Consider the following 19925-nt stretch of genomic DNA (forward strand, 5'->3'; position numbering starts at 1 on the left):
GACGCCAGCACTGCTGTCACTGTCTTCCCTAGCAAAACCTCCATGGCGTGTTTCTGCGTAATTTACTTGTTCTACAACATGAATGGAGTAGGTTAGTTTCTGAATGATTAAATTGCATTGTCAGATGTGGGGTTCGAACCCACGCTCCCTTTCGGGAACCAGAGCTTAAATCTGGCGCCTTAGACCGCTCGGCCAATCTGACGTGTGAGACAACAGCCCCAGTGACTTCCGTCTCTAGCATTACCTCAAGAACCTGACTGCGAAATCTGTTTCTTTTTTCGGTAGGACGGAATTATGTCAGTCTTACAATATTAAGGCGCAATGTCAGATGTGGCGTAGGAAACGCATCCCGCGCTCTTCCGTCGTATCCAGTTTGAACTGTAACTAGCACAACTGTATTTAGTAATAGGATAATTTCCACATTGACGCAAAAGAAAGCAGATATTAGCAAACGGCATCTAAGGCCGTTTCCTAGCAACAGCCACGCTGTGCATTACGTACTCGTGGGAAGCCAATGAAATACTTCGTGTGAGGATGGAACTGTCGACCTTCACTTTACAATACTTAGGCACTGCCCCGGCGGTACCGACGCATACGTACTGAAACGTCTTTGGATCGTCAGTGAGTACTGCATATTAGAAATTTCGTGTTGGCCCTGATGTGCATTAAAGGGCAGATTTCTTCAGTGGAAGTCAGTTCTGCGCCTAGTCACAGTATATCGCCCTAGCAGTACCAGGAAAACGGGTTCAGATGTGCTCGCCTTCCACTCGGCGTTGAGCGCCTACAGCGAGATAGCCTTCGTCCTCTGGCGCCAGGAGGGAAGGCGACACATCACGGCGCAAACAGCTTGTAGCGGAAGGCAGTGGTGGTGTGTCGGTCAGCGTAGTTGCTTCCCAAGTAGCTGATCCGGGTTCGAAACCCGGACACCACACAGAAGTTGTCTCCTTTACTCAGGAGAGTGTGTTCAACGCTACTTGATCTTCGAATTTCCGAACAGTTGTGGTACGAATGGTTTTCCTCCACCCCTCGTCTCGCTCCGCGAAGGCTAGTGCGGATTACGATTCACAGCATCGTGTGTCGACTTGTCTCGACTTTGCTCGGCTGACGCGAAAGCTGACGCTTGCAAATGGCCGTATATGTAGAGGACTGGCGCTAGAAACGACTGGGAGACGCCAAATCGACAAACACACAACGGACTCTTTCATTTGACAGTGGCCGCAGGTTCGCCCCTGTGCGTACCGAGAAGCAAGAGAGGTGTCAGCGTGCTGGACCGCAGGATTTCCGCGCAGCAGACTCAAAAACAAAGGAAAAAGGCAAAACTGAAGAAACCAATAGCTCGCGGACTTCCTAGGTGGTCACCCACCTGAGTACTAACCACGCCCAACGCTGTCGAATTTCGGTGATCGGGCATGGACCCGTGTCTTTGGCGTGGCATACAAGTTGGCGAGAACGTCGCCAGACGGGCGGACGCCTTAGTCCTTGTACAGATCACTTGGGATTTGCCTTTTAGGGAAACAAAATGGAATAGCCCTTGGTGGGATCGAACCCACAGCCCCCTCGTTATTAGCATAATAACACTCTAACTTGGTGAGCTTATTGCCCGAGCAATACGGCCGCTTCAGGACTCCACTACCCCAACCGCCGTTTCATCTATCTTTATTAAGGCCCTGCCATTCATTGAAACACTTACGTGTCACTGTTGACTCATTTTCGCCTGTCGCTTCGAGCCCAGAGCCACAACACAACGACCACGCAAACGTCCGTGAGAAGAGGTAAAACTCGACACAGGAAAAGTATGTTCCGCTATTTCTTTTCGACTGCTCAGCCTATGGGACGTGAGACGCCAGCACTGCTGTCACTGTCTTCCCTAGCAAAACCTCCATGGCGTGTTTCTGCGTAATTTACTTGTTCTACAACATGAATGGAGTAGGTTAGTTTCTGAATGATTAAAATGCATTGTCAGATGTGGGGTTCGAACCCACGCTCCCTTTCGGGAACCAGAGCTTAAATCTGGCGCCTTAGACCGCTCGGCCAATCTGACGTGTGAGACAACAGCCCCAGTGACTTCCGTCTCTAGCATTATCTCAAGAACCTGACTGCGAAATCTGTTTCTTTTTTCGGTAGGACGGAATTATGTCAGTCTTACAATATTTAAGGCGCAATGTCAGATGTGGCGTAGGAAACGCATCCCGCGCTCTTCCGTCGTATCCAGTTTGAACTGTAACTAGCACAACTGTATTTAGTAATAGGATAATTTCCACATTGACGCAAAAGAAAGCAGATATTAGCAAACGGCATCTAAGGCCGTTTCCTAGCAACAGCCACGCTGTGCATTACGTACTCGTGGGAAGCCAATGAAATACTTCGTGTGAGGATGGAACTGTCGACCTTCACTTTACAATACTTAGGCACTGCCCCGGCGGTACCGACGCATACGTACTGAAACGTCTTTGGATCGTCAGTGAGTACTGCATATTAGAAATTTCGTGTTGGCCCTGATGTGCATTAAAGGGCAGATTTCTTCAGTGGAAGTCAGTTCTGCGCCTAGTCACAGTATATCGCCCTAGCAGCACCAGGAAAACGGGTTCAGATGTGCTCGCCTTCCACTCGGCGTTGAGCGCCTACAGCGAGATAGCCTTCGTCCTCTGGCGCCAGGAGGGAAGGCGACACATCACGGCGCAAACAGCTTGTAGCGGAAGGCAGTGGTGGTGTGTCGGTCAGCGTGGTTGCTTCCCAAGTAGCTGATCCGGGTTCGAAACCCGGACACCACACGGAAGTTGTCTCCTTTACTCAGGAGAGTGTGTTCAACGCTACTTGATCTTCGAATTTCCGAACAGTTGTGGTATGAATGGTTTTCCTCCACCCCTCGTCTCGCTCCGCGAAGGCTAGTGCGGATTACGATTCACAGCATCGTGTGTCGACTTGTCTCGACTTTGCTCGGCTGACGCGAAAGCTGACGCTTGCAAATGGCCGTATATGTAGAGGACTGGCGCTAGAAACGACTGGGAGACGCCAAATCGACAAACACACAACGGACTCTTTCATTTTACAGTGGCCGCAGGTTCGCCCCTGTGCGTACCGAGAAGCAAGAGAGGTGTCAGCGTGCTGGACCGCAGGATTTCCGCGCAGCAGACTCAAAAACTAAGGAAAAAGGCAAAACTGAAGAAACCAATAGCTCGCGGACTTCCTAGGTGGTCACCCACCTGAGTACTAACCACGCCCAACGCTGTCGAATTTCGGTGATCGGGCATGGACCCGTGTCTTTGGCGTGGCATACAAGTTGGCGAGAACGTCGCCAGACGGGCAGACGCCTTAGTCCTTGTACAGATCACTTGGGATTTGCCTTTTAGGGAAACAAAATGGAATAGCCCTTGGTGGGATCGAACCCACAGCCCCCTCGTTATTAGCATAATAACACTCTAACTTGGTGAGCTTATTGCCCGCGCAATACGGCCGCTTCAGGACTCCACTACCCCAACCGCCGTTTCATCTATCTTTATTAAGGCCCTGCCATTCATTGAAACACTTACGTGTCACTGTTGACTCATTTTCGCCTGTCGCTTCGAGCCCAGAGCCACAACACAACGACCACGGAAACGTCCGTGAGAAGAGGTAAAACTCGACACAGGAAAAGTATGTTCCGCTATTTCTTTTCGACTGCTCAGCCTATGGGACGTGAGACGCCAGCACTGCTGTCACTGTCTTCCCTAGCAAAACCTCCATGGCGTGTTTCTGCGTAATTTACTTGTTCTACAACATGAATGGAGTAGGTTAGTTTCTGAATGATTAAAATGCATTGTCAGATGTGGGGTTCGAACCCACGCTCCCTTTCGGGAAGCAGAGCTTAAATCTGGCGCCTTAGACCGCTCGGCCAATCTGACGTGTGAGACAACAGCCCCAGTGACTTCCGTCTCTAGCATTATCTCAAGAACCTGACTGCGAAATCTGTTTCTTTTTTCGGTAGGACGGAATTATGTCAGTCTTACAATATTTAAGGCGCAATGTCAGATGTGGCGTAGGAAACGCATCCCGCGCTCTTCCGTCGTATCCAGTTTGAACTGTAACTAGCACAACTGTATTTAGTAATAGGATAATTTCCACATTGACGCAAAAGAAAGCAGATATTAGCAAACGGCATCTAAGGCCGTTTCCTAGCAACAGCCACGCTGTGCATTACGTACTCGTGGGAAGCCAATGAAATACTTCGTGTGAGGATGGAACTGTCGACCTTCACTTTACAATACTTAGGCACTGCCCCGGCGGTACCGACGCATACGTACTGAAACGTCTTTGGATCGTCAGTGAGTACTGCATATTAGAAATTTCGTGTTGGCCCTGATGTGCATTAAAGGGCAGATTTCTTCAGTGGAAGTCAGTTCTGCGCCTAGTCACAGTATATCGCCCTAGCAGCACCAGGAAAACGGGTTCAGATGTGCTCGCCTTCCACTCGGCGTTGAGCGCCTACAGCGAGATAGCCTTCGTCCTCTGGCGCCAGGAGGGAAGGCGACACATCACGGCGCAAACAGCTTGTAGCGGAAGGCAGTGGTGGTGTGTCGGTCAGCGTGGTTGCTTCCCAAGTAGCTGATCCGGGTTCGAAACCCGGACACCACACAGAAGTTGTCTCCTTTACTCAGGAGAGTGTGTTCAACGCTACTTGATCTTCGAATTTCCGAACAGTTGTGGTACGAATGGTTTTCCTCCACCCCTCGTCTCGCTCCGCGAAGGCTAGTGCGGATTACGATTCACAGCATCGTGTGTCGACTTGTCTCGACTTTGCTCGGCTGACGCGAAAGCTGACGCTTGCAAATGGCCGTATATGTAGAGGACTGGCGCTAGAAACGACTGGGAGACGCCAAATCGACAAACACACAACGGACTCTTTCATTTGACAGTGGCCGCAGGTTCGCCCCTGTGCGTACCGAGAAGCAAGAGAGGTGTCAGCGTGCTGGACCGCAGGATTTCCGCGCAGCAGACTCAAAAACTAAGGAAAAAGGCAAAACTGAAGAAACCAATAGCTCGCGGACTTCCTAGGTGGTCACCCACCTGAGTACTAACCACGCCCAACGCTGTCGAATTTCGGTGATCGGGCATGGACCCGTGTCTTTGGCGTGGCATACAAGTTGGCGAGAACGTCGCCAGACGGGCGGACGCCTTAGTCCTTGTACAGATCACTTGGGATTTGCCTTTTAGGGAAACAAAATGGAATAGCCCTTGGTGGGATCGAACCCACAGCCCCCTCGTTATTAGCATAATAACACTCTAACTTGGTGAGCTTATTGCCCGCGCAATACGGCCGCTTCAGGACTCCACTACCCCAACCGCCGTTTCATCTATCTTTATTAAGGCCCTGCCATTCATTGAAACACTTACGTGTCACTGTTGACTCATTTTCGCCTGTCGCTTCGAGCCCAGAGCCACAACACAACGACCACGCAAACGTCCGTGAGAAGAGGTAAAACTCGACACAGGAAAAGTATGTTCCGCTATTTCTTTTCGACTGCTCAGCCTATGGGACGTGAGACGCCAGCACTGCTGTCACTGTCTTCCCTAGCAAAACCTCCATGGCGTGTTTCTGCGTAATTTACTTGTTCTACAACATGAATGGAGTAGGTTAGTTTCTGAATGATTAAAATGCATTGTCAGATGTGGGGTTCGAACCCACGCTCCCTTTCGGGAACCAGAGCTTAAATCTGGCGCCTTAGACCGCTCGGCCAATCTGACGTGTGAGACAACAGCCCCAGTGATTTCCGTCTCTAGCATTACCTCAAGAACCTGACTGCGAAATCTGTTTCTTTTTTCGGTAGGACGGAATTATGTCAGTCTTACAATATTAAGGCGCAATGTCAGATGTGGCGTAGGAAACGCATCCCGCGCTCTTCCGTCGTATCCAGTTTGAACTGTAACTAGCACAACTGTATTTAGTAATAGGATAATTTCCACATTGACGCAAAAGAAAGCAGATATTAGCAAACGGCATCTAAGGCCGTTTCCTAGCAACAGCCACGCTGTGCATTACGTACTCGTGGGAAGCCAATGAAATACTTCGTGTGAGGATGGAACTGTCGACCTTCACTTTACAATACTTAGGCACTGCCCCGGCGGTACCGACGCATACGTACTGAAACGTCTTTGGATCGTCAGTGAGTACTGCATATTAGAAATTTCGTGTTGGCCCTGATGTGCATTAAAGGGCAGATTTCTTCAGTGGAAGTCAGTTCTGCGCCTAGTCACAGTATATCGCCCTAGCAGTACCAGGAAAACGGGTTCAGATGTGCTCGCCTTCCACTCGGCGTTGAGCGCCTACAGCGAGATAGCCTTCGTCCTCTGGCGCCAGGAGGGAAGGCGACACATCACGGCGCAAACAGCTTGTAGCGGAAGGCAGTGGTGGTGTGTCGGTCAGCGTAGTTGCTTCCCAAGTAGCTGATCCGGGTTCGAAACCCGGACACCACACAGAAGTTGTCTCCTTTACTCAGGAGAGTGTGTTCAACGCTACTTGATCTTCGAATTTCCGAACAGTTGTGGTACGAATGGTTTTCCTCCACCCCTCGTCTCGCTCCGCGAAGGCTAGTGCGGATTACGATTCACAGCATCGTGTGTCGACTTGTCTCGACTTTGCTCGGCTGACGCGAAAGCTGACGCTTGCAAATGGCCGTATATGTAGAGGACTGGCGCTAGAAACGACTGGGAGACGCCAAATCGACAAACACACAACGGACTCTTTCATTTGACAGTGGCCGCAGGTTCGCCCCTGTGCGTACCGAGAAGCAAGAGAGGTGTCAGCGTGCTGGACCGCAGGATTTCCGCGCAGCAGACTCAAAAACAAAGGAAAAAGGCAAAACTGAAGAAACCAATAGCTCGCGGACTTCCTAGGTGGTCACCCACCTGAGTACTAACCACGCCCAACGCTGTCGAATTTCGGTGATCGGGCATGGACCCGTGTCTTTGGCGTGGCATACAAGTTGGCGAGAACGTCGCCAGACGGGCGGACGCCTTAGTCCTTGTACAGATCACTTGGGATTTGCCTTTTAGGGAAACAAAATGGAATAGCCCTTGGTGGGATCGAACCCACAGCCCCCTCGTTATTAGCATAATAACACTCTAACTTGGTGAGCTTATTGCCCGCGCAATACGGCCGCTTCAGGACTCCACTACCCCAACCGCCGTTTCATCTATCTTTATTAAGGCCCTGCCATTCATTGAAACACTTACGTGTCACTGTTGACTCATTTTCGCCTGTCGCTTCGAGCCCAGAGCCACAACACAACGACCACGGAAACGTCCGTGAGAAGAGGTAAAACTCGACACAGGAAAAGTATGTTCCGCTAATTCTTTTCGACTGCTCAGCCTATGGGACGTGAGACGCCAGCACTGCTGTCACTGTCTTCCCTAGCAAAACCTCCATGGCGTGTTTCTGCGTAATTTACTTGTTCTACAACATGAATGGAGTAGGTTAGTTTCTGAATGATTAAAATGCATTGTCAGATGTGGGGTTCGAACCCACGCTCCCTTTCGGGAACCAGAGCTTAAATCTGGCGCCTTAGACCGCTCGGCCAATCTGACGTGTGAGACAACAGCCTCAGTGACTTCCGTCTCTAGCATTACCTCAAGAACCTGACTGCGAAATCTGTTTCTTTTTTCGGTAGGACGGAATTATGTCAGTCTTACAATATTAAGGCGCAATGTCAGATGTGGCGTAGGAAACGCATCCCGCGCTCTTCCGTCGTATCCAGTTTGAACTGTAACTAGCACAACTGTATTTAGTAATAGGATAATTTCCACATTGACGCAAAAGAAAGCAGATATTAGCAAACGGCATCTAAGGCCGTTTCCTAGCAACAGCCACGCTGTGCATTACGTACTCGTGGGAAGCCAATGAAATACTTCGTGTGAGGATGGAACTGTCGACCTTCACTTTACAATACTTAGGCACTGCCCCGGCGGTACCGACGCATACGTACTGAAACGTCTTTGGATCGTCAGTGAGTACTGCATATTAGAAATTTCGTGTTGGCCCTGATGTGCATTAAAGGGCAGATTTCTTCAGTGGAAGTCAGTTCTGCGCCTAGTCACAGTATATCGCCCTAGCAGTACCAGGAAAACGGGTTCAGATGTGCTCGCCTTCCACTCGGCGTTGAGCGCCTACAGCGAGATAGCCTTCGTCCTCTGGCGCCAGGAGGGAAGGCAACACATCACGGCGCAAACAGCTTGTAGCGGAAGGCAGTGGTGGTGTGTCGGTCAGCGTAGTTGCTTCCCAAGTAGCTGATCCGGGTTCGAAACCCGGACACCACACAGAAGTTGTCTCCTTTACTCAGGAGAGTGTGTTCAACGCTACTTGATCTTCGAATTTCCGAACAGTTGTGGTACGAATGGTTTTCCTCCACCCCTCGTCTCGCTCCGCGAAGGCTAGTGCGGATTACGATTCACAGCATCGTGTGTCGACTTGTCTCGACTTTGCTCGGCTGACGCGAAAGCTGACGCTTGCAAATGGCCGTATATGTAGAGGACTGGCGCTAGAAACGACTGGGAGACGCCAAATCGACAAACACACAACGGACTCTTTCATTTGACAGTGGCCGCAGGTTCGCCCCTGTGCGTACCGAGAAGCAAGAGAGGTGTCAGCGTGCTGGACCGCAGGATTTCCGCGCAGCAGACTCAAAAACAAAGGAAAAAGGCAAAACTGAAGAAACCAATAGCTCGCGGACTTCCTAGGTACTACCTGAGTACTAACCACGCCCAACGCTGTCGAATTTCGGTGATCGGGCATGGACCCGTGTCTTTGGCGTGGCATACAAGTTGGCGAGAACGTCGCCAGACGGGCGGACGCCTTAGTCCTTGTACAGATCACTTGGGATTTGCCTTTTAGGGAAACAAAATGGAATAGCCCTTGGTGGGATCGAACCCACAGCCCCCTCGTTATTAGCATAATAACACTCTAACTTGGTGAGCTTATTGCCCGCGCAATACGGCCGCTTCAGGACTCCACTACCCCAACCGCCGTTTCATCTATCTTTATTAAGGCCCTGCCATTCATTGAAACACTTACGTGTCACTGTTGACTCATTTTCGCCTGTCGCTTCGAGCCCAGAGCCACAACACAACGACCACGCAAACGTCCGTGAGAAGAGGTAAAACTCGACACAGGAAAAGTATGTTCCGCTATTTCTTTTCGACTGCTCAGCCTATGGGACGTGAGACGCCAGCACTGCTGTCACTGTCTTCCCTAGCAAAACCTCCATGGCGTGTTTCTGCGTAATTTACTTGTTCTACAACATGAATGGAGTAGGTTAGTTTCTGAATGATTAAAATGCATTGTCAGATGTGGGGTTCGAACCCACGCTCCCTTTCGGGAAGCAGAGCTTAAATCTGGCGCCTTAGACCGCTCGGCCAATCTGACGTGTGAGACAACAGCCCCAGTGACTTCCGTCTCTAGCATTATCTCAAGAACCTGACTGCGAAATCTGTTTCTTTTTTCGGTAGGACGGAATTATGTCAGTCTTACAATATTTAAGGCGCAATGTCAGATGTGGCGTAGGAAACGCATCCCGCGCTCTTCCGTCGTATCCAGTTTGAACTGTAACTAGCACAACTGTATTTAGTAATAGGATAATTTCCACATTGACGCAAAAGAAAGCAGATATTAGCAAACGGCATCTAAGGCCGTTTCCTAGCAACAGCCACGCTGTGCATTACGTACTCGTGGGAAGCCAATGAAATACTTCGTGTGAGGATGGAACTGTCGACCTTCACTTTACAATACTTAGGCACTGCCCCGGCGGTACCGACGCATACGTACTGAAACGTCTTTGGATCGTCAGTGAGTACTGCATATTAGAAATTTCGTGTTGGCCCTGATGTGCATTAAAGGGCAGATTTCTTCAGTGGAAGTCAGTTCTGCGCCTAGTCACAGTATATCGCCCTAGCAGCACCAGGAAAACGGGTTCAGATGTGCTCGCCTTCCACTCGGCGTTGAGCGCCTACAGCGAGATAGCCTTCGTCCTCTGGCGCCAGGAGGGAAGGCGACACATCACGGCGCAAACAGCTTGTAGCGGAAGGCAGTGGTGGTGTGTCGGTCAGCGTGGTTGCTTCCCAAGTAGCTGATCCGGGTTCGAAACCCGGACACCACACGGAAGTTGTCTCCTTTACTCAGGAGAGTGTGTTCAACGCTACTTGATCTTCGAATTTCCGAACAGTTGTGGTATGAATGGTTTTCCTCCACCCCTCGTCTCGCTCCGCGAAGGCTAGTGCGGATTACGATTCACAGCATCGTGTGTCGACTTGTCTCGACTTTGCTCGGCTGACGCGAAAGCTGACGCTTGCAAATGGCCGTATATGTAGAGGACTGGCGCTAGAAACGACTGGGAGACGCCAAATCGACAAACACACAACGGACTCTTTCATTTGACAGTGGCCGCAGGTTCGCCCCTGTGCGTACCGAGAAGCAAGAGAGGTGTCAGCGTGCTGGACCGCAGGATTTCCGCGCAGCAGACTCAAAAACTAAGGAAAAAGGAAAAACTGAAGAAACCAATAGCTCGCGGACTTCCTAGGTGGTCACCCACCTGAGTACTAACCACGCCCAACGCTGTCGAATTTCGGTGATCGGGCATGGACCCGTGTCTTTGGCGTGGCATACAAGTTGGCGAGAACGTCGCCAGACGGGCGGACGCCTTAGTCCTTGTACAGATCACTTGGGATTTGCCTTTTAGGGAAACAAAATGGAATAGCCCTTGGTGGGATCGAACCCACAGCCCCCTCGTTATTAGCATAATAACACTCTAACTTGGTGAGCTTATTGCCCGCGCAATACGGCCGCTTCAGGACTCCACTACCCCAACCGCCGTTTCATCTATCTTTATTAAGGCCCTGCCATTCATTGAAACACTTACGTGTCACTGTTGACTCATTTTCGCCTGTCGCTTCGAGCCCAGAGCCACAACACAACGACCACGGAAACGTCCGTGAGAAGAGGTAAAACTCGACACAGGAAAAGTATGTTCCGCTATTTCTTTTCGACTGCTCAGCCTATGGGACGTGAGACGCCAGCACTGCTGTCACTGTCTTCCCTAGCAAAACCTCCATGGCGTGTTTCTGCGTAATTTACTTGTTCTACAACATGAATGGAGTAGGTTAGTTTCTGAATGATTAAAATGCATTGTCAGATGTGGGGTTCGAACCCACGCTCCCTTTCGGGAACCAGAGCTTAAATCTGGCGCCTTAGACCGCTCGGCCAATCTGACGTGTGAGACAACAGCCCCAGTGACTTCCGTCTCTAGCATTATCTCAAGAACCTGACTGCGAAATCTGTTTCTTTTTTCGGTAGGACGGAATTATGTCAGTCTTACAATATTTAAGGCGCAATGTCAGATGTGGCGTAGGAAACGCATCCCGCGCTCTTCCGTCGTATCCAGTTTGAACTGTAACTAGCACAACTGTATTTAGTAATAGGATAATTTCCACATTGACGCAAAAGAAAGCAGATATTAGCAAACGGCATCTAAGGCCGTTTCCTAGCAACAGCCACGCTGTGCATTACGTACTCGTGGGAAGCCAATGAAATACTTCGTGTGAGGATGGAACTGTCGACCTTCACTTTACAATACTTAGGCACTGCCCCGGCGGTACCGACGCATACGTACTGAAACGTCTTTGGATCGTCAGTGAGTACTGCATATTAGAAATTTCGTGTTGGCCCTGATGTGCATTAAAGGGCAGATTTCTTCAGTGGAAGTCAGTTCTGCGCCTAGTCACAGTATATCGCCCTAGCAGCACCAGGAAAACGGGTTCAGATGTGCTCGCCTTCCACTCGGCGTTGAGCGCCTACAGCGAGATAGCCTTCGTCCTCTGGCGCCAGGAGGGAAGGCGACACATCACGGCGCAAACAGCTTGTAGCGGAAGGCAGTGGTGGTGTGTCGGTCAGCGTGGTTGCTTCCCAAGTAGCTGATCCGGGTTCGAAACCCGGACACCACACAGAAGTTGTCTCCTTTACTCAGGAGAGTGTGTTCAACGCTACTTGATCTTCGAATTTCCGAACAGTTGTGGTACGAATGGTTTTCCTCCACCCCTCGTCTCGCTCCGCGAAGGCTAGTGCGGATTACGATTCACAGCATCGTGTGTCGACTTGTCTCGACTGTGCTCGGCTGACGCGAAAGCTGACGCTTGCAAATGGCCGTATATGTAGAGGACTGGCGCTAGAAACGACTGGGAGACGCCAAATCGACAAACACACAACGGACTCTTTCATTTGACAGTGGCCGCAGGTTCGCCCCTGTGCGTACCGAGAAGCAAGAGAGGTGTCAGCGTGCTGGACCGCAGGATTTCCGCGCAGCAGACTCAAAAACTAAGGAAAAAGGCAAAACTGAAGAAACCAATAGCTCGCGGACTTCCTAGGTGGTCACCCACCTGAGTACTAACCACGCCCAACGCTGTCGAATTTCGGTGATCGGGCATGGACCCGTGTCTTTGGCGTGGCATACAAGTTGGCGAGAACGTCGCCAGACGGGCGGACGCCTTAGTCCTTGTACAGATCACTTGGGATTTGCCTTTTAGGGAAACAAAATGGAATAGCCCTTGGTGGGATCGAACCCACAGCCCCCTCGTTATTAGCATAATAACACTCTAACTTGGTGAGCTTATTGCCCGCGCAATACGGCCGCTTCAGGACTCCACTACCCCAACCGCCGTTTCATCTATCTTTATTAAGGCCCTGCCATTCATTGAAACACTTACGTGTCACTGTTGACTCATTTTCGCCTGTCGCTTCGAGCCCAGAGCCACAACACAACGACCACGCAAACGTCCGTGAGAAGAGGTAAAACTCGGCACAGGAAAAGTATGTTCCGCTATTTCTTTTCGACTGCTCAGCCTATGGGACGTGAGACGCCAGCACTGCTGTCACTGTCTTCCCTAGCAAAACCTCCATGGCGTGTTTCTGCGTAATTTACTTGTTCTACAACATGAATGGAGTAGGTTAGTTTCTGAATGATTAAAATGCATTGTCAGATGTGGGGTTCGAACCCACGCTCCCTTTCGGGAACCAGAGCTTAAATCTGGCGCCTTAGACCGCTCGGCCAATCTGACGTGTGAGACAACAGCCCCAGTGACTTCCGTCTCTAGCATTACCTCAAGAACCTGACTGCGAAATCTGTTTCTTTTTTCGGTAGGACGGAATTATGTCAGTCTTACAATATTAAGGCGCAATGTCAGATGTGGCGTAGGAAACGCATCCCGCGCTCTTCCGTCGTATCCAGTTTGAACTGTAACTAGCACAACTGTATTTAGTAATAGGATAATTTCCACATTGACGCAAAAGAAAGCAGATATTAGCAAACGGCATCTAAGGCCGTTTCCTAGCAACAGCCACGCTGTGCATTACGTACTCGTGGGAAGCCAATGAAATACTTCGTGTGAGGATGGAACTGTCGACCTTCACTTTACAATACTTAGGCACTGCCCCGGCGGTACCGACGCATACGTACTGAAACGTCTTTGGATCGTCAGTGAGTACTGCATATTAGAAATTTCGTGTTGGCCCTGATGTGCATTAAAGGGCAGATTTCTTCAGTGGAAGTCAGTTCTGCGCCTAGTCACAGTATATCGCCCTAGCAGTACCAGGAAAACGGGTTCAGATGTGCTCGCCTTCCACTCGGCGTTGAGCGCCTACAGCGAGATAGCCTTCGTCCTCTGGCGCCAGGAGGGAAGGCGACACATCACGGCGCAAACAGCTTGTAGCGGAAGGCAGTGGTGGTGTGTCGGTCAGCGTAGTTGCTTCCCAAGTAGCTGATCCGGGTTCGAAACCCGGACACCACACAGAAGTTGTCTCCTTTACTCAGGAGAGTGTGTTCAACGCTACTTGATCTTCGAATTTCCGAACAGTTGTGGTACGAATGGTTTTCCTCCACCCCTCGTCTCGCTCCGCGAAGGCTAGTGCGGATTACGATTCACAGCATCGTGTGTCGACTTGTCTCGACTTTGCTCGGCTGACGCGAAAGCTGACGCTTGCAAATGGCCGTATATGTAGAGGACTGGCGCTAGAAACGACTGGGAGACGCCAAATCGACAAACACACAACGGACTCTTTCATTTGACAGTGGCCGCAGGTTCGCCCCTGTGCGTACCGAGAAGCAAGAGAGGTGTCAGCGTGCTGGACCGCAGGATTTCCGCGCAGCAGACTCAAAAACAAAGGAAAAAGGCAAAACTGAAGAAACCAATAGCTCGCGGACTTCCTAGGTGGTCACCCACCTGAGTACTAACCACGCCCAACGCTGTCGAATTTCGGTGATCGGGCATGGACCCGTGTCTTTGGCGTGGCATACAAGTTGGCGAGAACGTCGCCAGACGGGCGGACGCCTTAGTCCTTGTACAGATCACTTGGGATTTGCCTTTTAGGGAAACAAAATGGAATAGCCCTTGGTGGGATCGAACCCACAGCCCCCTCGTTATTAGCATAATAACACTCTAACTTGGTGAGCTTATTGCCCGCGCAATACGGCCGCTTCAGGACTCCACTACCCCAACCGCCGTTTCATCTATCTTTATTAAGGCCCTGCCATTCATTGAAACACTTACGTGTCACTGTTGACTCATTTTCGCCTGTCGCTTCGAGCCCAGAGCCACAACACAACGACCACGCAAACGTCCGTGAGAAGAGGTAAAACTCGACACAGGAAAAGTATGTTCCGCTATTTCTTTTCGACTGCTCAGCCTATGGGACGTGAGACGCCAGCACTGCTGTCACTGTCTTCCCTAGCAAAACCTCCATGGCGTGTTTCTGCGTAATTTACTTGTTCTACAACATGAATGGAGTAGGTTAGTTTCTGAATGATTAAAATGCATTGTCAGATGTGGGGTTCGAACCCACGCTCCCTTTCGGGAACCAGAGCTTAAATCTGGCGCCTTAGACCGCTCGGCCAATCTGACGTGTGAGACAACAGCCCCAGTGACTTCCGTCTCTAGCATTATCTCAAGAACCTGACTGCGAAATCTGTTTCTTTTTTCGGTAGGACGGAATTATGTCAGTCTTACAATATTTAAGGCGCAATGTCAGATGTGGCGTAGGAAACGCATCCCGCGCTCTTCCGTCGTATCCAGTTTGAACTGTAACTAGCACAACTGTATTTAGTAATAGGATAATTTCCACATTGACGCAAAAGAAAGCAGATATTAGCAAACGGCATCTAAGGCCGTTTCCTAGCAACAGCCACGCTGTGCATTACGTACTCGTGGGAAGCCAATGAAATACTTCGTGTGAGGATGGAACTGTCGACCTTCACTTTACAATACTTAGGCACTGCCCCGGCGGTACCGACGCATACGTACTGAAACGTCTTTGGATCGTCAGTGAGTACTGCATATTAGAAATTTCGTGTTGGCCCTGATGTGCATTAAAGGGCAGATTTCTTCAGTGGAAGTCAGTTCTGCGCCTAGGCACAGTATATCGCCCTAGCAGCACCAGGAAAACGGGTTCAGATGTGCTCGCCTTCCACTCGGCGTTGAGCGCCTACAGCGAGATAGCCTTCGTCCTCTGGCGCCAGGAGGGAAGGCGACACATCACGGCGCAAACAGCTTGTAGCGGAAGGCAGTGGTGGTGTGTCGGTCAGCGTGGTTGCTTCCCAAGTAGCTGATCCGGGTTCGAAACCCGGACACCACACGGAAGTTGTCTCCTTTACTCAGGAGAGTGTGTTCAACGCTACTTGATCTTCGAATTTCCGAACAGTTGTGGTATGAATGGTTTTCCTCCACCCCTCGTCTCGCTCCGCGAAGGCTAGTGCGGATTACGATTCACAGCATCGTGTGTCGACTTGTCTCGACTTTGCTCGGCTGACGCGAAAGCTGACGCTTGCAAATGGCCGTATATGTAGAGGACTGGCGCTAGAAACGACTGGGAGACGCCAAATCGACAAACACACAACGGACTCTTTCATTTGACAGTGGCCGCAGGTTCGCCCCTGTGCGTACCGAGAAGCAAGAGAGGTGTCAGCGTGCTGGACCGCAGGATTTCCGCGCAGCAGACTCAAAAACTAAGGAAAAAGGCAAAACTGAAGAAACCAATAGCTCGCGGACTTCCTAGGTGGTCACCCACCTGAGTACTAACCACGCCCAACGCTGTCGAATTTCGGTGATCGGGCATGGACCCGTGTCTTTGGCGTGGCATACAAGTTGGCGAGAACGTCGCCAGACGGGCGGACGCCTTAGTCCTTGTACAGATCACTTGGGATTTGCCTTTTAGGGAAACAAAATGGAATAGCCCTTGGTGGGATCGAACCCACAGCCCCCTCGTTATTAGCATAATAACACTCTAACTTGGTGAGCTTATTGCCCGCGCAATACGGCCGCTTCAGGACTCCACTACCCCAACCGCCGTTTCATCTATCTTTATTAAGGCCCTGCCATTCATTGAAACACTTACGTGTCACTGTTGACTCATTTTCGCCTGTCGCTTCGAGCCCAGAGCCACAACACAACGACCACGGAAACGTCCGTGAGAAGAGGTAAAACTCGACACAGGAAAAGTATGTTCCGCTATTTCTTTTCGACTGCTCAGCCTATGGGACGTGAGACGCCAGCACTGCTGTCACTGTCTTCCCTAGCAAAACCTCCATGGCGTGTTTCTGCGTAATTTACTTGTTCTACAACATGAATGGAGTAGGTTAGTTTCTGAATGATTAAAATGCATTGTCAGATGTGGGGTTCGAACCCACGCTCCCTTTCGGGAACCAGAGCTTAAATCTGGCGCCTTAGACCGCTCGGCCAATCTGACGTGTGAGACAACAGCCCCAGTGACTTCCGTCTCTAGCATTATCTCAAGAACCTGACTGCGAAATCTGTTTCTTTTTTCGGTAGGACGGAATTATGTCAGTCTTACAATATTTAAGGCGCAATGTCAGATGTGGCGTAGGAAACGCATCCCGCGCTCTTCCGTCGTATCCAGTTTGAACTGTAACTAGCACAACTGTATTTAGTAATAGGATAATTTCCACATTGACGCAAAAGAAAGCAGATATTAGCAAACGGCATCTAAGGCCGTTTCCTAGCAACAGCCACGCTGTGCATTACGTACTCGTGGGAAGCCAATGAAATACTTCGTGTGAGGATGGAACTGTCGACCTTCACTTTACAATACTTAGGCACTGCCCCGGCGGTACCGACGCATACGTACTGAAACGTCTTTGGATCGTCAGTGAGTACTGCATATTAGAAATTTCGTGTTGGCCCTGATGTGCATTAAAGGGCAGATTTCTTCAGTGGAAGTCAGTTCTGCGCCTAGTCACAGTATATCGCCCTAGCAGCACCAGGAAAACGGGTTCAGATGTGCTCGCCTTCCACTCGGCGTTGAGCGCCTACAGCGAGATAGCCTTCGTCCTCTGGCGCCAGGAGGGAAGGCGACACATCACGGCGCAAACAGCTTGTAGCGGAAGGCAGTGGTGGTGTGTCGGTCAGCGTGGTTGCTTCCCAAGTAGCTGATCCGGGTTCGAAACCCGGACACCACACAGAAGTTGTCTCCTTTACTCAGGAGAGTGTGTTCAACGCTACTTGATCTTCGAATTTCCGAACAGTTGTGGTACGAATGGTTTTCCTCCACCCCTCGTCTCGCTCCGCGAAGGCTAGTGCGGATTACGATTCACAGCATCGTGTGTCGACTTGTCTCGACTGTGCTCGGCTGACGCGAAAGCTGACGCTTGCAAATGGCCGTATATGTAGAGGACTGGCGCTAGAAACGACTGGGAGACGCCAAATCGACAAACACACAACGGACTCTTTCATTTGACAGTGGCCGCAGGTTCGCCCCTGTGCGTACCGAGAAGCAAGAGAGGTGTCAGCGTGCTGGACCGCAGGATTTCCGCGCAGCAGACTCAAAAACTAAGGAAAAAGGCAAAACTGAAGAAACCAATAGCTCGCGGACTTCCTAGGTGGTCACCCACCTGAGTACTAACCACGCCCAACGCTGTCGAATTTCGGTGATCGGGCATGGACCCGTGTCTTTGGCGTGGCATACAAGTTGGCGAGAACGTCGCCAGACGGGCGGACGCCTTAGTCCTTGTACAGATCACTTGGGATTTGCCTTTTAGGGAAACAAAATGGAATAGCCCTTGGTGGGATCGAACCCACAGCCCCCTCGTTATTAGCATAATAACACTCTAACTTGGTGAGCTTATTGCCCGCGCAATACGGCCGCTTCAGGACTCCACTACCCCAACCGCCGTTTCATCTATCTTTATTAAGGCCCTGCCATTCATTGAAACACTTACGTGTCACTGTTGACTCATTTTCGCCTGTCGCTTCGAGCCCAGAGCCACAACACAACGACCACGCAAACGTCCGTGAGAAGAGGTAAAACTCGGCACAGGAAAAGTATGTTCCGCTATTTCTTTTCGACTGCTCAGCCTATGGGACGTGAGACGCCAGCACTGCTGTCACTGTCTTCCCTAGCAAAACCTCCATGGCGTGTTTCTGCGTAATTTACTTGTTCTACAACATGAATGGAGTAGGTTAGTTTCTGAATGATTAAAATGCATTGTCAGATGTGGGGTTCGAACCCACGCTCCCTTTCGGGAACCAGAGCTTAAATCTGGCGCCTTAGACCGCTCGGCCAATCTGACGTGTGAGACAACAGCCCCAGTGACTTCCGTCTCTAGCATTATCTCAAGAACCTGACTGCGAAATCTGTTTCTTTTTTCGGTAGGACGGAATTATGTCAGTCTTACAATATTTAAGGCGCAATGTCAGATGTGGCGTAGGAAACGCATCCCGCGCTCTTCCGTCGTATCCAGTTTGAACTGTAACTAGCACAACTGTATTTAGTAATAGGATAATTTCCACATTGACGCAAAAGAAAGCAGATATTAGCAAACGGCATCTAAGGCCGTTTCCTAGCAACAGCCACGCTGTGCATTACGTACTCGTGGGAAGCCAATGAAATACTTCGTGTGAGGATGGAACTGTCGACCTTCACTTTACAATACTTAGGCACTGCCCCGGCGGTACCGACGCATACGTACTGAAACGTCTTTGGATCGTCAGTGAGTACTGCATATTAGAAATTTCGTGTTGGCCCTGATGTGCATTAAAGGGCAGATTTCTTCAGTGGAAGTCAGTTCTGCGCCTAGTCACAGTATATCGCCCTAGCAGCACCAGGAAAACGGGTTCAGATGTGCTCGCCTTCCACTCGGCGTTGAGCGCCTACAGCGAGATAGCCTTCGTCCTCTGGCGCCAGGAGGGAAGGCGACACATCACGGCGCAAACAGCTTGTAGCGGAAGGCAGTGGTGGTGTGTCGGTCAGCGTGGTTGCTTCCCAAGTAGCTGATCCGGGTTCGAAACCTGGACACCACACAGAAGTTGTCTCCTTTACTCAGGAGAGTGTGTTCAACGCTACTTGATCTTCGAATTTCCGAACAGTTGTGGTACGAATGGTTTTCCTCCACCCCTCGTCTCGCTCCGCGAAGGCTAGTGCGGATTACGATTCACAGCATCGTGTGTCCTCATGTGTCGACTTGTCTCGACTTTGCTCGGCTGACGCGAAAGCTGACGCTTGCAAATGGCCGTATATGTAGAGGACTGGCGCTAGAAACGACTGGGAGACGCCAAATCGACAAACACACAACGGACTCTTTCATTTGACAGTGGCCGCAGGTTCGCCCCTGTGCGTACCGAGAAGCAAGAGAGGTGTCAGCGTGCTGGACCGCAGGATTTCCGCGCAGCAGACTCAAAAACTAAGGAAAAAGGCAAAACTGAAGAAACCAATAGCTCGCGGACTTCCTAGGTGGTCACCCACCTGAGTACTAACCACGCCCAACGCTGTCGAATTTCGGTGATCGGGCATGGACCCGTGTCTTTGGCGTGGCATACAAGTTGGCGAGAACGTCGCCAGACGGGCGGACGCCTTAGTCCTTGTACAGATCACTTGGGATTTGCCTTTTAGGGAAACAAAATGG

At 50.6% G+C, this 19925-nt stretch overlaps 11 non-coding genes across 11 annotated transcripts; all 11 read right to left on the reverse strand.

The window, feature by feature from the left end:
- Positions 1-118: 118 nt before the first annotated feature.
- Trnal-uaa (transfer RNA leucine (anticodon UAA)) lies at positions 119-202 on the reverse strand. Its single transcript has one exon. It is a non-coding gene; the product is annotated as a tRNA-Leu (tRNA).
- A 1755-nt stretch (positions 203-1957) lies between these two features.
- On the reverse strand, positions 1958-2041 carry Trnal-uaa (transfer RNA leucine (anticodon UAA)). Its single transcript has one exon. It is a non-coding gene; the product is annotated as a tRNA-Leu (tRNA).
- Positions 2042-3797: 1756 nt separating this feature from the next.
- On the reverse strand, positions 3798-3881 carry Trnal-uaa (transfer RNA leucine (anticodon UAA)). The gene has a single exon. It is a non-coding gene; the product is annotated as a tRNA-Leu (tRNA).
- Positions 3882-5637: 1756 nt separating this feature from the next.
- Trnal-uaa (transfer RNA leucine (anticodon UAA)) lies at positions 5638-5721 on the reverse strand. Its single transcript has one exon. It is a non-coding gene; the product is annotated as a tRNA-Leu (tRNA).
- A 1755-nt stretch (positions 5722-7476) lies between these two features.
- Trnal-uaa (transfer RNA leucine (anticodon UAA)) lies at positions 7477-7560 on the reverse strand. The gene has a single exon. It is a non-coding gene; the product is annotated as a tRNA-Leu (tRNA).
- A 1750-nt stretch (positions 7561-9310) lies between these two features.
- On the reverse strand, positions 9311-9394 carry Trnal-uaa (transfer RNA leucine (anticodon UAA)). Its single transcript has one exon. It is a non-coding gene; the product is annotated as a tRNA-Leu (tRNA).
- A 1756-nt stretch (positions 9395-11150) lies between these two features.
- Positions 11151-11234, reverse strand: Trnal-uaa (transfer RNA leucine (anticodon UAA)). The gene has a single exon. It is a non-coding gene; the product is annotated as a tRNA-Leu (tRNA).
- Positions 11235-12990: 1756 nt separating this feature from the next.
- Positions 12991-13074, reverse strand: Trnal-uaa (transfer RNA leucine (anticodon UAA)). Its single transcript has one exon. It is a non-coding gene; the product is annotated as a tRNA-Leu (tRNA).
- A 1755-nt stretch (positions 13075-14829) lies between these two features.
- Positions 14830-14913, reverse strand: Trnal-uaa (transfer RNA leucine (anticodon UAA)). The gene has a single exon. It is a non-coding gene; the product is annotated as a tRNA-Leu (tRNA).
- A 1756-nt stretch (positions 14914-16669) lies between these two features.
- On the reverse strand, positions 16670-16753 carry Trnal-uaa (transfer RNA leucine (anticodon UAA)). Its single transcript has one exon. It is a non-coding gene; the product is annotated as a tRNA-Leu (tRNA).
- A 1756-nt stretch (positions 16754-18509) lies between these two features.
- Trnal-uaa (transfer RNA leucine (anticodon UAA)) lies at positions 18510-18593 on the reverse strand. The gene has a single exon. It is a non-coding gene; the product is annotated as a tRNA-Leu (tRNA).
- Positions 18594-19925: the final 1332 nt, after the last annotated feature.

Source organism: Schistocerca gregaria, chromosome 7 (genome assembly GCF_023897955.1).
Source record: "Schistocerca gregaria isolate iqSchGreg1 chromosome 7, iqSchGreg1.2, whole genome shotgun sequence".
Classification (NCBI taxonomy): Eukaryota; Metazoa; Arthropoda; class Insecta; order Orthoptera; family Acrididae; genus Schistocerca; species Schistocerca gregaria.